Raw genomic sequence first — 18,861 nt, forward strand, 5'->3', positions numbered from 1 at the left:
GGGTAAGGTGATGCAAGCAGGGGGTAGAGACATTGGTGCTTTCTAGTATGCCTGTTAGGAAAAAAATAAAATTGTATTTCAGAAGACATTAAAAGCGGTGTTTAAGACCAGTTGTGTAGATTCTAAGAATTTAGAAGTTTGAGAGGAATTTCAAAGAATATGTAAACTAAAGATAAAATCCAAGGAGAAGGATATATGGGAAATGAGTAGAAATAGATATAAAGAAGAGTATACTGGTCAAGGTCTTAAGAGATAAAGAGGTTATCTTTAGGGCGGATGTAAGGATAACACTTCAGAATCAAAAAAAGATAGTTGCTTCTTTGGCTAAGATACATGAGAATAAGAAGATATCAGTTAAACAAATCTTTTTTTATAATAACCAGAGAACATAGGAACTCCTTGCAAAAAGAGTTACAAAAGAAAATGTTGAAAGATGGGTGCTCAAACTGAGAGAACCCTATTTCAAGAAGGAAAACATGAGACCAGAAGAAAGTTTTTAAAAAGTTTAAGAACTTTTACTCCAATTTATATGCAAAGCAGGAAGTGGATTCTGACACCACCAAATTGATGGAAAACTTTTATAGCAGTGTTAGAACTTATAAAGATTGGACTGACTGACTATTTGCTATGAGTGATAGAGTTAAATGACATAAAGCAAAGCTATGTAAAGACAAAAAAATCAGGAAAGACTCCAGGGATGAATGGCATCCCAGTGGAGATTTGGAAGATAGAGAATGGTAAGTTAATAAGGATTTAAATGATCTGATTTAATAAAATCCTGAATGGGAGGGGTCCTATTCCCAGTCTCATGGGAAAAAAGTTGTGGCAACTGTTATCCCCAAGGAAGGGGAGTAAAGAAAGGATCCCTTTCTTCTAGTAATATATAGTTTCATAGGTAGGTACTAGGCTATCGGCCCAAGGGCCTACGTAAGCCTAGCAAGCAAAGTACCATAGCTTACGCCACCCATGAAAGTTATTTTCCTGTGCCACTGTCCAGCAGAGACACAGAAGTGATCCCCGGGGTGTATTTCCTATTTCCCATCCACTCATCAAGATTTTTCTTGAAGACTGTTAATGAAGAACTTTGCTTGACATAGATGAGTAGCTTGTTCCAGAGTATAGGAAGTCTCTGGGACAGGAATCTATCCTTCCAGCATGTCCTGTTTATTGTGGTGACAAGGTTTAGGTCCCTAGAGTGTGTAGCTTGGAGGGATTGGGATTTCTTTAGGTGTAGCATGTCCAACAGCTCTGGGTTTGACATAACTTTATATGTTAGGCAGAGATCACCTCGGAGTAGGCAATATGCTATGGGGTAAAGCTGGAGTTTTTTGAGGCGGTCAGTGTAGGGCATTTATTTGAGGCCAGTAATTCTCTTTGTGAGGTATTTCTGTGGCCTTTCCAGCTGCTGCAAATGTCTTGTGAGGTACATTCCAAAAGGAGCGTTGTACTCTATAATGGGTCTAATGAGTGATGAGTAGAGGGGAACAATGACCTCTTTTTTCCTGGATGAGAACCCTTTTATGATGAGGTGTGCCATGTAGAAGAACGTCCTGACTACTGTGGCGATGTGACTATCAAAGGAGAGACTACTGTCCACCTGGGTCCCAAGGTCTCTTATCATGCATTCGGTGTTACGTAGATTGCTGCCTATGTGGTAGTTCATGGGTACAGAGTTTTTACCAAAGGGGATGACACTGTACTTTTTGGCATTGAGTTTGAGGCAATGGCTCTGATACCAGATAGGTCTACTTCTATTCTGAATCATGATTGTAAGATATTTATGTCTCTGATCGCTGTACGAGTGTCAAGGCTACTGCCAAGGTTAATTCAGAAAGATCAATGAGTGCTATCAAACACTTAACAATATCAATAAAATGTTCATGATATAGTCAAACTCATGGCAAAAGGGGAACCCCACTAGTGTTACTAATTTGGAAGCTCAAAAAACATTTGATAAGGGTCTATATGCTCTGATTATATAAATAGATGGATTTCATAACAATTAGTGAATCTGCTAGCAAACATATATCAAATGCCAAGTATAAAAACTGTAGGGATGCAATCCAGGGAATTCAACCTGTATAGGGGAACCAGGCAGAAATGTGCCCTCTCTCCCTTTGCCTTAAAGAGCTCAAGAGTAAGACAATAATGCTAAGATGGCACTACTGGAATTAGTGTCTCACTCTACATATTTCACTGCACTTTATAGCATAATTTATTTATTTATTTTATTTTACATTTGTTGACCGGGATAGTCCGACTGGATACATGTCCATTTTCAGCGGAGTCCCGGGGAGAAAAGCTCCAACAGGTTTAAAATGACATATAATAAAAGACAGAAGACAGCAAGCCAAAGGACAGGAAACATGTACATAGAGAGATAACAGTGCAGCAATAGAAGTTACATTTGATTACTTTCATTATATACAGGTTAGTAGACCCTTAGTCGACTAAATCCTTCCTAGTCAAAAATTGCCCATATCTGTGCCCTGCAACTACACCTTCTGTTCATAACCTACACTATACAAATAGCACACAAAGAAGTCTCACTTATCATAGTAAAATAAACCTACCCAAACACTTTTTTCCTTTAATTAACAGGTACTTCCCTTTATCTTCTGCATTTAGCAAATGTCGCTATCCTTCTTCAGATCCACATATGGGTAACTGTATATTTGTTTAACTCATTCCCTCCAGTGAAGCTCTGGAAATTTTCAATGTAACATCCAATGGGAGGAGCCTAAGCTTTTTCATAAAATTAAATTATGTCCTTACATTTCTAGCCAATGCTCATATTTCTGGAACCATAGGGGTTATTAAGGAAATGTAAACATCAAACTCTTCATTACAAACTATTTTTATAGTGGTGGTATTCTTTTAGGTTCTAGGTCTTAAACTGGATTTTATAAGTCATAGTAAACACACTAAGTATTAAGTTTGTAATATTTTGTAAACAACTTACAATATCTCAGTAACTGCTCAAGTTACACATACACTGTAGGCAACATTTTGTTCATCCAGCTGAGTGTTTTCATATGAGACTAAGCAGTTCTGTCTACACAACTTGGTTGCTGAGATATTTAGAGACACATGAAATTTATGCGACTATAAATAAATATTATATGAACAATTAATATCTCTCTATCTGCATTAGACAGAAGTTAAATATCAATGCAGTTGTGTTTGCTATTGTGAAAGCTGTAAGATGAACAGCGCAGTGGTGCAGCAGTAGTGTTGTCACCTCCCAGCAAGAAGTTCTCTAGTTCAATTCTTGGCTGGAGTGCCTTCTGTGTGGAGTCTGCATGTCCTCCCTGCATTCGTGTGGGTTTTTTCCAGGTGCTCCAGTTTCTTCCCATGTAACAAAGACATGCATCTGGAGTGTTTCTCCCTGGGCCTCTGCTGAAAATTGGCTTTGCTCCAAGTTGGACTTTACCAGTAAATAAATTAAATATTTTGTATATAGCATGGTTTTGGAATTATTAGTGTGAATATGAACAAATGATATTTGACCCCTAGAGGCATCAGTAGGATGTAACTGCAGAAACACCTGGAAGTGTCACTAAGGTGTAATGAGCTAACTTACCCATTATAGTTTATATTATTTGTATATTTACATCTCACATCATATTGCATGTACAACAATTTTTTAAGTATTTTAATTATATATTTTTTCTCTACTTCTTTATTTGGTATGTGTCAGCATCTTATTGTTGAAAAGAGTCCTTCGATCTGTTCACCTACCTACTTATCAACATCAAATAAATAAAATAATTAAAGTGTATAAAGAAGAGATACCCACTTAGAAAAACTGTAAATCATGAGAGTGTTGAATTATAATTATTGTAAAAGGAGAATTATTTTTCTTTTGTATTTTTCTTTAATTGTAGGGCTCAAGTTATGCAATGTTATTATATAGGTTAAACATTGGATTAATTGTAAGTGCATCATTGAAATTCTAAAGACAGGTATTGGGTTGGACCTATTGTACTTGTTATAAGGATAATACAGATGAGATGGTTAATTGGTATTTAAGGTCAGCTGTCTGTGATACAAATATGTACATCATTCATGTGGGTTGTACAGTATTAACTTGAACAAAACAACTTTTGGGGGATAGAAACAGCTTTTCACAAAGGATTCCCTCATATTTGAAATAATCTCTTTGCCACATAGAAGTTGGAATGACTACATCTGGATTAGGAGCAGGCAACTGCTCAATTTGTCTGACAGAGATTTGGACTCCATAAAAGTGTGGACTGAACTGTAACCATGAAATGGTTCATGAGCACACACCCCCCCCCCATTCCTATGTTCTCATTACCTCCTGGTATAACAGATGGGACTGAGTTTTCCCTTGCTTGTTGTTAACTGCCATGTAGTCTTTATGTAACATTGGGACTTCTGAAGAAAGGGAGTCTTGGGTGGCCTGAAGTGTTAGTGTTAGAAGAACTGCTCTCATCTCCATTATCTTGATTTCTAATAAGAGTTGCACTGACATTCAGACACCCTCAACCATATGAGCCCTATGATCCTTGAAAAACATATGGAAGCACCCTGAACTGGTAATGATTGCCACTGACTCTGACATACAGAAACCATCTGAATTATATTTGGATTTTGTCTGATGGTAGGCATCATGGATGTCAAAAGAATGCATCCAATCACCTTCTACAGGACAAGGAATGAAGGAAGGATTTTTGCACCAAAACCATATAAAAGGTGCTTTTGGGGGTGAATTAATTTATGTCACCTATATGTAAATTGGGATTGAATTTGGATGTCATTTTTGCACTAGAAACAACCTAAAATAGTATACAATCCTTTCTGGTTGGTGGGACCTCATGGATGGCTATTTTCCTGAGATATGCGACATCGCTATATTCAAAATTTTTCTTTTGTCAGGATGAAATTTCTAGTATAGGAAGGAATGGGGACACTGGAGCTGAAAGAATGGAAATGATGTAACCCTTTGATAGTATTGTCTCCATCCACCTGTCAATTGTGATGGCCTTCCATGTCATCAGGTTGAGGAAGACGTGATTGCTAACTATCCCCAGTGGGAGCATGAAGGCAAGGTTTGTGGCTGTCCTCTCACAGAAGAATTGCAACTTCTCAAGAAATGAAAAGTTTGGCCACTACCACTTCTCTGGAAGGATTTATTGTTATTGCCAACTCCAGAACCACATCTAATGTGGGTTCTTCTGAATTTTGTAGAAGGTCCTCTGATGAATAAAAACCTAACACTGAACCATGATTAAAATGTTCTCCTTTTGCTCCATATGAGATGATCCTGCATATGTCCATAGAAGAAAAAGATTGACAGCCTATGAAAAAATTGTAGCTTTTCACACTGAATTATTTGTTTGTACATTGGGTTCAGGTCTGTGTATTTCTGAAATTTGGGTTCTGAGTGATTTTGTTTTTTTGGAAACTTTTAGACTGCTCCAATTATTTGTTGCTATCCACATTGTTGATGTTTTCACTGGAGCATTATGAGTTTTCTGCTTGCTGACAAGCTGATGAACTCTCATGCCACAGAGCTGATGAACAGTGGGTTTCATTAATGATTTTAGTTGAGCTTTGTGTATGGATTTTGCTTCAATATTTTGCTGACAAACCAATGAGCTATTATGCTGGAAAGCAGAAGAGCAGTGGACGTAGAAGCTTTGAGGATGCCTGGCATTTTCCTCACTGTTCAACTGCAATTTGTAAAGCAAGTCTTTTAACTGTTACTGTTCTTATGGCTTGCTGCATTTTTTAGCTACAGTGTTGTATTTTGCTGTAATGTTTACTGCAGTTTTGCAAACATGGTTTGAAAAATTTACACTCATTTGAAGATGCACTGTAATCTGTTCATTAATTTTGTCGAAGAGTTGTCCAAGGATATGGCTGTTTTATTTTGAAATCTCCTGTTAATATCTGAATCTTTGAAATTATGTATTTTATTATATATCCAGCTTGTGAGTTGTGCTGGATTAGACTTTATGCAGGCTGAAAAGTTCTGTTGTATCTGCTCTATAATGTTACTCTTGGAGCATTGGTCAGCATTTTAATTTGGACTTGAGACTTATTTAGGACTACTTATAGTATCTTTTCTTGGTAATTTGTAGTTATTTGTTCATTGATATTTAATGCAGTCCAAATGCTTGCTTTTAAATAATCTGTCATTTATGTAATCCATATTAACGTTTTTGTACTACTTGTAATCATGCCTTTCAACTGCCCAGATTTTTGGCTAATATTTTTGGTTTGTTCCTCATAAAATTTGTGGTTTTCTGACAAATAATTGAGAACTGAATTCACTAAACAATGACAGATATTTGAGTTTCAGAAGTCATAGCCTTCAAAAATGAACGTTAAGGAAACACCTATTACTCTAACAACTCTTAAGAGCAACATTTAAAATCTGTCCTTATCTTATGGCCTTTGCCCCCCCCCCCCCCATTATTTTTGGGTCTGTCTAGATTTTGTGTGCTAAGAGGCTGAGAGGTGTGGTGAACTTCAGGAAGTCATGTGATTGTTCACTAGCTTTTAAATTTCCTGTGTTTGTTACCTTCTAACATCTGATGGAGTATTTTATGGTAGTCAAGACAAAAGCACTTGTTTGTTTTATAATATATACAGTGGTGTGTGTTTGCAGTGACCTACTTGTATCCATGTATCATTTTATTTATAGGTGTGGTTATACTTGCTTAGCTTTTATGTATGTTTATTGCTTAGGAAATAAGCACTAAAATAAATTTGAAGTTGTGCCTTTTGCTGTTGCTGTTTAAAATGCTAAATGCAAAAGCTGATGTAGGCCTGAAATGAGTATTAAAAACCTGACAGCAAAAATTTTAAGTTTTAAAACAACAAAGGCAAAAAGTGTGGATGATAAACGTTTTATACAGTTATCACAATAAAGAAGTAAAACGTCACTCATGACTCAAAATTCTTTCAAATCTAGTCAGTAGTCAGGAGGTATTAAGGAGACCAATGTTACCTGAGTAAGCCAACTAAGATCTGGACAGGAAGATCTGTGTACTACATAATGGTCAAGGGAAAGTTATTAACAAGTCTGGGAAAGTTTGGAGCATTGATCAGTCTAAATGCCGGTGACCTAAATGTTACAAGTTACAGAGGATGGACCCACAGTTTTCTGATGTTAAGTTACATCCCATGAATTTAGTTGGAGATTTTTTTCTGGTATGGAACTGAAAGTAATTGTATTGAACAATTATGTTATTGCTACAGCCTCACTTACTTGTATGCAGTAGTATAAAGAACTAATGGATTAAACCAAAATATGTGGATTAAAGGATTAATTAAATAAATAATGCAGTCCTATCATACATATTAAATACTTCAATAATTAGATATACAGTACAGTAAAATATAAAGCAAATGATAATGTACAACCTTAAAATAAAATAAAATGGACCACTCAGATTTCTATGCCTTGACTAGTCTTGTCAATTTTAGGACAATGCTGACAACTCGGCTCACTTTAATGCTGTAGAAACAAATAATTCCTAGTCTACGCTAGACTGGAAGGATAAGAGACTGCTTGTGACTCCTCCTTGGTGATACTTTGAGGAATTGCACCTGTTGCAGCTAGTATCTTAAAGATCAAGTGCAATTTTTTTCTTTGCCATGTTTTTTGTTATAATTATGCCTTGATCTTGCAAAGTGGTCTTTCTTATTCTAAAATGAGTAATTTTTACTTTAGCTATTTCAGTGGACCTACATTTATTAAGTATAATAAACTAGTGTTTCTGTTTACTGTATGCTGAGCAACTGTCCAATTACTTCTTGATTCCATTACATCCAGCCCCACCTTCTGATTATGTATTAGGGAGGTGACACAGTTCTGCAGTGGGTTGGCATGTATTCTGTAGTCTGCAGCAGATTTTGTTACAAAGTAACAAGAAAGCAGCACACTCAGGTACTCAGTTAGGCAATAAATCAACAAATAAACACAGCCATGGTCAAGTGAAAGGTAACAAAAGATGTAACAAAATAAGATTCTTAGCAAAGTGTATAGCAATTGTTATACAATATAATAAAATAGATGTAAAACTAATAAATCATTGTCTACCATCAGATTTTAGGAACAAAACTACTGATGAGTGAACCACCTCAGTGACAGACCTACTGTACAGTGTGTTTATGTTACACCACAAGGAATTAGTGCTGAAAAGTAAACTTTCAGAATAATTTGCAGATCTGTAAAAATGACGATGTCATAAAGTGATCATTCCATAACAGATGACTGTTAACTGCAGTGTGACAGAGAATATGTTATACTGAAGTGTCTTATAGCTTTTGCATTTGTTAATTCCACGGAGGAGCACTTTATTTTGCCTTCTGTCCATGCCTCTCAGTTGTCACTGATTTTGACTCATAGGTTTGCCCAGTCATTCAAAAAAGGTTTTGAATTTCTGGTAAATTACTGAGAATTGCAGTCAGTCAATAATGCCAGACAGAGTTTCATGCTTCCAATTGTTCAGAAAGTGCATGTCGATGTAAAACCTGTTGTTCTATTAACATTTTAAGTGAATTAGAGCAATATTTCAGAATGTCCCTGATTTGATCCTTTATTCGACCATTGTTTTGGTATTTGTCCAGAATTTTTAAATCAAAGAATTTGAGAGGTATGCTACTGTTTGTTCGACAGTGCTGCTTTTACCAGCTTTCAAAGCTGGTAAAACATTTCACTCTATTATAATTTCTCTTTCTTTCTTTTTTTCCTGTAACTGGTATTTTTGATAAATCCAGACTGTATGTGATGCATGCATCAGTAGTTTTTTCTCTAAAAGTGAGCAATCAATCCATTGGTATATACCTATTTATTAGTTTTACATCTGTTTTATTACACTGTTTGCCAAGCACTACATACCTTACTAAGAATATTAAACTGTTCCATCTTACTTTTGTTACCTTCCACTTGAATATAACTGTGTTTATTTACTTATTTATTTATTATCTGGGTTACTGATTGTGCTGCATTCTGGTTACTTTGTAATAAATAGAAACCAAAAAGGTCCAGCACAATGGGTAGAAAACTTGAAATAATTTATTCAGGTAGCATCAAATAAACAAATGGCATACCGGTTTCGGCAACAGCCTTCCTCAGTGCATTAACACAACTAAAAATGTCTGATCCTTAAATAGATAACATCATTAGCATTCACAAATGTTATTGGTTGGATTGAACATTATGACAACTCATTCAGACCAGGTTTAACCAAACCCCTAGCTGGATAATCCAACCTGATTCCTTATTGTTTAATATAGTGTGCCAACCAACTTTAGAAAAATTACGACCCTGAACTCTATCAATGACAGTAAATGTAAACCTGGCTGTTTTATGAGCCATGGTGTGTTTGAACAAAGCATTGGTGGCTCTCCTTTTCCTGATCTTACTGAGGTGTTCGGACATCCGAAGCCTCAGTGTCCTAGACATTTGTCCAACATAAAACGCCGAACAGGAACAGGTAGCCAAATAAACAATCCATTCTGAACTGCAATTTCCAAAACACAAAATGTCATAGACCTTGGGAGTGTTAGAGCTAGTAAAAGTACTAGTTTTGAATATATGGGGAGATGCGGAACAATGTCCACAAGATACAAATCCCTTGACTTTATTCCCAAATATGGTAGACTGTTGGAGTGAGGGCGGAACCTTGCATTTATAATGACTAAAATGGGGCCCTAAAGTGGGCCCCCTATGAAAAGAAAATGAACATGTGGAAGAAAGAATTTCATTGAGCTTGACATTAGCTTTTAAGATATCCCAATGTTGGTTAATAACCCGCTTAAAGGTCTGAAAATTCCTGCCAAAGGTAGTTACCAATTGAATGGGCTGTTGTCCATCTCTGTCGACATCAGACTTTTTGTATTGTAATAAATTTGCTCTGGATTGTTGTCTAACATGGTCCCTGGCCTGACAAATATTGTTATCTTTGTATCCCCTCTGGTTGAAATGGTTATGCAGATCTTGTTCATACCGGGCATAAGTGTCCTGTGTAGAACAAATGCAAAGCATTCTCAAAAAATGTGACTTGGGTATATTGCAGATGATGGGGGAGGGGGGTGATGACTACCAGCATGTAATAATGTATTTACTGAGGATATTTGCAAAAAAACTCAGTTTTTAGGGTGTGATCTAGATCCCTAATAACAGTTACATCTAAAAAAGTGATGGTATCTTTATTGGCATTCAAGGTAAATTGTATGCCCCATTTATTCCAGTTGAGGTATTCCACAAATTCCTGTAAAAAAAAACATAACCCCCCCCTCCACACCATCCAACAATCATCCAAGTAGCGTCGCCAGATGTCAATTTCTCCAAGAAATAGATTGTGTGTATCATCATAAATGAGCTGATATTCAATATAGCCCATGAACAGATCTGCATAAATGGGGGCAAAAGATGCCCCCATGGCCATACCCTTAACTTGCCAAAAACATTTGCCAAAAAAGTAAAAAACATTTTTGGTCAACACGTGTTCAGTTAAGTACACCAAAAACATATTGAATCCAGGGGGATAAATATTAGCCAGATCCAAACAAAACTGCAAGGCCTCAAGCCCAGCCCAGTGTGGAATACTGGTATATAATGAGGACACATCCAAAGTGCACATTAGCCATTCAGGCTCTAATTGCATGTTGTCAATAATTTGTAAAAAATTCATAGTGTCCTAAATTCTAGCACAAACAAGGGGGAGCAGGGGCTGTAGATATTTTATCAGAAAGGCCGACAGTGGTTCAGTCAGTGATCCACGTCGGAGAATATAGGTCTACTGGGGGGTTGGACAAATTCATGTGGCTCACCTCCATGTTACCGCACAAGTTATGGCGTGGTTTAAGGTCAAAACACTCAGCCCCAGTTCACCAACAAAAGCAAAGTGAAATGAAGCACACCAAACCTCAGCTGTTCCAAAACAAATGTCCAGAATGTAGATAGCAACCGTGCATAAACCCTGGCACATATATGTGAACGCAAAGATGATAAAACAAAGATGATAAAACAAAATGTTCTTCAGCCACCAAATCAAGTTCAAACCCTGATTCCAACAGCTGGAGAGACCAAGTAGCACCAAACACAAGCACCCACATGTACAGATGTGCACGGACCAAACCAACCAAGGCAATAAATAGAAACCAAAAAGGTCCAGCACAATGGGTAGAGAACTTGAAATAATTTATTCAGGTAGCATCAAAAAAATAAATGGCATACCGGTTTCGGCAACAGCCTTCCTCAGTGCATTAACACAACTAAAAATGTCTGATCCTTAAATAGATAACATCATTAGCATTCACAAATGTTATTGGTTGGATTGAACATTATGACAACTCATTTAGACCAGGTTTATACAACCCCCCTAGCTGGGTAATCCAACCTGATTCCTTATTGTTTAATATAGTGTGCCAACCAACTTTAGCAAAATTATGACCCTGAACTCTATCAATGACAGTAAATGTAAATCTGGCTGTTTTATGAGCCAAGGTGTGCTTGAACAAAGCATTGGTGGCTCTCTTGTTCCTGATCTCACTCAGGTGTTCATTTATCTGAAGCCTCAGTGTCCTAGACGTTTGTCCAACATAAAACAGCGAACAGGAGCAGGTAGCCAAATACACAATCCATTCTGAACTACAATTTCCAAAAACACAAAATGTCATAGACCATGGGAGTGTTAGAGCTGGTGAAAGTACTAGTTTTGAATATATGGGAACATGTGGAACAATGTCCACAAGGTACACATCCTTTGACCTTATTCCCAAATATGGTAGACTGTTGGAGTGAGGGCGGAACCTTCTATATGGGTATGCCATTAGATCCTACACTACAGTTCAAAAAATAAATTGACAATTTTCTCAATCTGACTTTGGAGGAGAGTATTATCAACAAGAAAACTGTTTATCATTTAACAGTTTCTGACCCTCAATCACAATATTTGTATCACTTACCCAAAATCCACAAGAATTATTCCAACCCCCCCAGGTAGACCTATAGTCTTCGAACGTGGATCATTGACTGAACCACTGTCAGCCTTTCTGACGAAATATCTACAGCCCCTGCTGCCCCTTGTTCATGCTAGAAATCGGGACACTACAAGTTTTTTTACAAATTATTGACAATATGCAATTAGAGCCTGAATGGCTAATGTGCACTTTGGATGTGTCCTCATTATATACCAATATTCCACACTGGGCTGGGCTTGAGGCCTTGCAGTTTTGGTTGGATCAGGCTAATATTTATCCCCTTGGATTCAATATGTTTTTGGTGTGCTTAACTGAACACGTGTTGACCAAAAATGTTTTTTATTTTTTTGGCAAATGTTTTTGGCAAGTTAAGGATACGGCCACTTGGGCATCCTTTGCCCCCATTTATGCAGATCTGTTCATGGGCTATATTGAATATCAGCTCATTTATGATGATTCACACAATTTATTTCTTGGAGAAATTGACATCTGGCAACACTACTTGGATGATTGTTGGATGGTGTGAAGGAGGGGGGGTTATGTTTTTTTTTACAGGAATTTGTGGAATACCTCAACCAGAAGAAATGGGGCATACAATTTACCTTGAATGCCAATAAAGATACCATCACTTTTTTAGATGTGACTGTTATTAGGGATCTAGATCATACCCTAAAACTGAGTTTTTTTTTTTGCAAATGTCCTCAGTATAATACATTATTACATGCTGGTAGTCATCACCCCCCCCCCACACACACACACACACACATCATCCGCAATATACCCAAGTCACAATTTTTGAGAATGCGTTGCATTTGTTCTACACAGGACACTTATGCCCAGTATGAGCAAGATCTGCATAACCGTTTCATCCAGAGGGGATACAAAGATAGCAATATTTGTCAGGCCAGGGACCATGTTAGACAACAATCCAGAGCAAATGTATTACAATACAAAAAGTCTGATGTCGACAGAGATGGACAACAGCCTATTTGATAGGTAACTACTTTTGGCAGGAATTTTCAGACCTTTAAGCGGGTTATTAACCAACATTGGGATATCTTAAAAGCTAACGTCATGCTCAATTAAATTATTTCTTCCACATGTTCATTTTCTTTTCATAGGGGGACCACTTTTAGGGTCCCATTTTAGTCATTATAAATGCAAGGTTCCACCCTCACTCCAACAGTCTACCATATTTGGGAATAAGGCCAAAGGTATTAGTTCTGGTTTAAGCACTTGAGCTTCAGGCCAGTTATATTCCGTTAAGATGGTCTGTGGTCTGCACTCTTGTGGGAGGAGAGGCTGGACTCTGTCCTTCTGAGCTGGGAATTTCTGATTAAAGGCTTATAGTGCCTGCATATTTTAACTGTTTCTTACTGAAATTGGTGCGCCTTGTTTGCTGTAGCATAGACTAGATCCAGGCCTGCTGAATCTAGCTTTGTTTGTATAACTTGAGCACTAATCCAGGCCTTCTTAAAAGTATTCAATTGTATTCATTACTGCTTGGTAGTAACCTGATTAAAGTGTAGCTATCATTCTAAGCCTTTTGGTTTAAGCACTTCAGCTTCAGACCAGTTGTTTTACATTAAGCAGGTTTGTGGCCTGCACTGTTGTGGCAGGACAGGTAGCTTACATCCTTCTAAGTTGGGAACTGCTGATTGAAGGCTCAGTGTCTGTTATTCTAAAAGTGTATTAGTTCTGGTTTAAGTACTTGGGCTACAGGCCAGTCATTTTACATTAAGAAGGTTTGTGATCTGCACTCTTGTGGGAGGAGAGGCTGGACTCTACCCTTCTGAGCTGGGAATTTCTGGTTAGAGGCTTATAGTGCCTGCATATTTTAACTGTTTCTTACTGAAATCAACGTGCCTTGTTTGCTGTTGCATAAACTAGATTCAGCCCTGCTGAATCTAGCTTTGTTTGTATAACTTGAGCACTAATCCAGGCCTTCTTTTTTGGAGAAGGTTCCCATGCACCCCAGTGGCAGGAGTGTGCAGTTAGAACTTGTCTGATTGAAGACTACAGGAACAGGGTTCAGTTTTGAGATTTTTTTTACTGGTTAATTGAGTAATTTCTTTAAAAGCCTTTTCTGATTGTTTGTAGTCATCTAAAGCTGTTTATAAGTGTATTGTTACTGTTTGTAGTTGTTTAAAGCTGTTTTAAGTGTATTTTTTACTGTTTTTGTCTTATCTTTTAAAAAAATGTCCTTGTTTCCCACCTTTCTAAGCTAGTATAGTCCACTTTTCAGGCTAGTGCTGAATTCAGGGCTGTGTTACAAGTTTTTGAGTTGCCCATACCTTACTTGGATAGAGGGAGGTTTCTCTGCTCACTTGTGAGAGATGTAGCTTTGAGCAGCCATCTGTCCCTGGAGGAGTGGTTCCAGCCCAGAATTTAATAGTTTATAGGCCATTTTGGGCTAATTTCTATCTCTTTCATTTCCCTGCTGTAAAAAAACACATTTGCACGGTTTTGCACATCTGGGCAGCGCCGGTTAGCTAGGGCTAAATTATTCACAGCTCCACCAAGTCTCCTCTTCAGTTTTACCCTTGAAAGTAGTCTAACTCTCAACCTAAGCACTTAATAAGCATCCTACAGTCCAGCACTTGCTTAGACCTAATAGTAAGCACTAATATACCCCCACACTTGATTGCACAGCAGTGGTGCTGCGGTAGCGTTGTCGCCTCCCAGCAAGACGTTGTGCCGTTCAGTTCTCAGCTAGAACGTCTTCTGTGTGGAAACATGCGTGAATGGGTGTACCTTCATTGAAGGTTGTGCATCAGTGCTGGCAAACTCGGCACGTAAAAAATCTACTGCCAATCATTAGCGGACCGGAGTTCCGCTGTGGCGACCCCTAACCGGGAAAAGCTGAAAGACACAAGCAAACAAACAAACTTGATTGTGTAGCAGGGCAAAGTTCATTATTCACCCCTCACCAACCATGTGACTAAGCAGCTCACCCTACTATTCAGGCATGACCAAAGGGCAATTTCAGTTATACTCTCCAGTCCAGCTGGTGAACCTAGGTATCCTGAGGCAATGTTACAACTGCCTCATGTACACAGACACCCTTTCCTCCTACCACAAAACATTAACATATGTGAGAGATGCAATTATATAGCTAAATTGGAGGCTAAGCTCTCTCCACCCAAGACTGGAGCAGGCAGTCATGAGGAGAAGGTTAACATTTGCACCACACCTCTAGCCTCACATAGACATACTAACCCAGCACTGGCAAAAAATACACATAAATACACAAAATCATACTGTGAGTCTCTAAATAAAAACTTGCAAAAGCATCAGAGAACTCCAAAGCAGACACCCAAAAAACCTGCACCTCCCGTCACAAACCAGACAACACATAAAACACAAAATCAGTGTGCCGCACAATCACAGCCCTTAAGGCGAAATAACATACCTAACACACTAGTAATAGGTGACTCTATAGCCAGGCACACTGATGTCCCACTCACTAGGCTGGACAAGGAGAAGGTTACTGTTAGCTGCCTGTCGGGAGCCAGAATCCGCCGCATAACACAAGCACTCAGGTCACTCCAGAACAAGTACAAATATGACTCTGTCATTGTTCATGTTGGTGTAAATGACCTGAGATGTACCTCCCGGGACTACATGAAAAGAGACATTGAAGAGCTCCCTGATGATATAGCCCAGGCGGGTTTGACCCTGACCCTGAGTAGCATCCTGCCCTCACTAAGAATGATACCACAGTATAAAGAAAAAAATGATCAATTTCAACAATTGGCTAAGCTTCTGTTGTCTTTCAAAGGGGATCCAGTGTCTGTCAGCCTGGGATGACATGCTCGACAAGCCTCATTGCTTCACAAGAGACAGCTTGCACCTGTCACCCCTGGCTTTCAAATACTGGCCAAGGCTCTTGCTGCCTCCATAGTGCCTTTTTTAGGCAAGTCTCAAAAGTCAAACCCACCTGTGTAAATAGCACAAATAAAAAAATGAGGGTTATGCTACTCAATGCCAGGAGTTTAAATCTCAAAATGCACGCACTCAAAGCACTCCTCAGTATGGAGAATGTCGACATCTGTGCAGTAACTGAAACCTGGTTCAAGGCTCCACAGAGCACCCCAGCACTACTGGGCCACAACTCATGCCACACATTTTGGCCACAGAACATGGACCGAAACACAAAAGGAGGGGGTGTACCCATATTCATCAAGGATAACTTCACTTCCAGGTTAGTGGTGCAGCATGATACATCTGAGATCATCCATCTGCAACTAACATTGGGCAAATCTGCAATGCAATTTGTGGCCTGCTACAGATCACCCTCCATGACCCAGGACCACCACTCTGCCTTTCTGGCGACACTGGAAAACATGAAGTTCCTACCGAACACCCTGATATTGGGCGATTTCAATTACCCTACCATTAACTGGGAAAACTACTCAAGTACAAACTCCCAGGTCCAGCGCTTCCTGGAATTTATCAACTCAAATGCCCTGGATCAGCTGGTAAACTCCCCTACCAGAGGTGAAAACATACTGGACCTGGTCATCACCAACATGGGCGACAGGTGTTCCGCACCGGAGATCAACCCATCACTGGTTAGATCAGACCATAAACTAATCACTCTGGATGTCCACACCACACCACCACCCCCAACCAAGGAAACCACAGTGAAAAACTTTTCTATAGCAAACTTCACTTTACTTAAGACAGAGGTGGTAAGTTTCACAGCCCCTATGCTAAAGGATAACAGTGTCCAAGATGCAGGAACCTTTACAAATGCACTCTATGAGCACCTACAAGGATGCATGGATCGTGCCATCCCTAGCAAAACCAAGACTCACTCCCATAAGAGAAAGAAACCAATCTGGAGGACCTCTGCCATAAACAGGCTATACAATAGAAGGAGGAAACTAGTTCAGAAAAAAGCAAATCCCAAGAAGGAAAGGCATCCCTGATCAGTATCAGTAAAAAACTAAGGTCCCTCATAAAATCATCTAAGGCTAACTTCGAAAGAAAAATAGCCAAGGATTTGAAAGATAACCACAAAGCCTTCTTTAGCTATGTCAAGAATCTAAGTGGCAACTTGCAGATATGCTCTGAGCTAGTGCAAAATAGTACAAAATATACTGAACCTACTGATATTGCCAACATCCTGGCAGATAGATTCAGTGCAAACTTCACCCCATCTCACCCCCAAAAGGGCCCACAACAATACCGGAAAAGTGTAGTGTCCCAGAAGTCACAGATGCACAGGTGAAAACAGCCCTTTCAAAAGCCAAAAGCACAGCATCAGTGGAGCCAGATGGTGTCCCAGGCTGCGTCTTGCACGAACTACAGAACAAACTAACCCCCCACCTAAACACACTGTTCAACCTCAGCCTCTCCACAGGCTATGTGCCCATAGAATGGTGCACAGCAACAGTTATTACATTCCACAAAGGAGGGGCCACAACTGACCCTGGTAACTATCGCCCCATAAGCCTGACTAGCCTGGTCTGCAAGGCTATGGAGCACATCATCATGGAACCCATTAACAAAGACATTGAGAACCTCCAAACATTCGACCCGACCCAGTTCAGCTTTGTTAAGGGCAGATCATGCCTACTAAACTTGGTTGACTTCTTCGAGACAGTCACCAAGGCCATAGATGAGGGGAAGGTGGTTCACACAGCCTACCTTGACCTCGCCAAGGCTTTTGACACCATTCCCCACTCAGGAATTATAGAAAAACTCAACAGCCTGAACATAAACCCCTACGTCACGGGATGGGTTGCCAACAGGCTTACAGACAGAACTCACACGGTAAGAATAGCAGGCTCCGGGTCTGACTCTAAACCAGTCACAAGTGGTGTCCCATGAGGCTTGGTCCTGGGACCCCTACTGTTCAGTATATACTTCTCAGAAGTACAGGCAAACACAGGAGGACTATGGCTAACCAAGTTCACCTATGACTGCAAACTGGGAGCCATAATTGACTCTCCGGCTGACACAGACATTCTCCAAAAGGGCCTTACTGAGACGGACACCTGGTGTCAAAGTCATGGTCTCAAGCTAAATGCCAAAAAATGCATGGTCATCTCATTTGGGAAAAAAAAACACCCATGAATTACCACATAGGTGGCAGCCCCCTTAATACAGAAGAGGTAATAAAAGATCTGGGGACCCAGGAAGATAGTAATCTCTCCTTTGACAATCATATTGCCAAAGTAGTTAGGAAATCCTTCTATGTAGCCCATCTAATTACTAAAGGGTTCGCATCTAGAAATAAAGAGGTTATAGTACCCCTCTACTCGTCACTCATCAGACCCATCATAGAGTACAATGCCCCATTTGGGATGTACCTCACAAGACACTTCCAACAGCTGGAAAGACCACAAAAGTACCTCACCAAGATGATTACTGGCCTCAAACATATGTCCTATGCAGCCCAACTGGAAAAACTCCGGCTGTACTCAGTGGCATATCGCTTACTCAAAGGTGATCTCTGCCTGATTTACAAAGCCATGTCAAACTCAGAATTGATGGACATGCTCCACCTAAAGAAATCCAAGTCACTGCGAGCCACTCACTCTAGTGAGCTAAACCTCACCACAACAATAAATAGAACATGCTGGAGAGATAGATTCCTGTCACAGAGACTCCCCATGCTTTGGAACAAAATTTCTAACTACATTAGGCAGAGCCCCTCACTAACACTCTTCAAGACAAAACTTGACAAGTGGATGGGTAACAGAAAATACACCCCTGGGATCACTTCATTGGCTCTTCTTGACATAGGCTCAGTTAATTAATCAATGGGGCAGCAAAAGCTGACACACTCTGCCTAGGCTTATAAACGCCCTCGGGCAGATAGCCTAGTACCTACCTATGAACCTATGAACCTACGTGTACCTTGTGGACATTGTTCCTCATGTC

The sequence above is a fragment of the Protopterus annectens genome, chromosome 11.part0 (genome assembly GCF_019279795.1).
Source record: "Protopterus annectens isolate FY-2018-M chromosome 11.part0, PAN1.0, whole genome shotgun sequence".
Classification (NCBI taxonomy): domain Eukaryota; kingdom Metazoa; phylum Chordata; order Ceratodontiformes; family Protopteridae; genus Protopterus; species Protopterus annectens.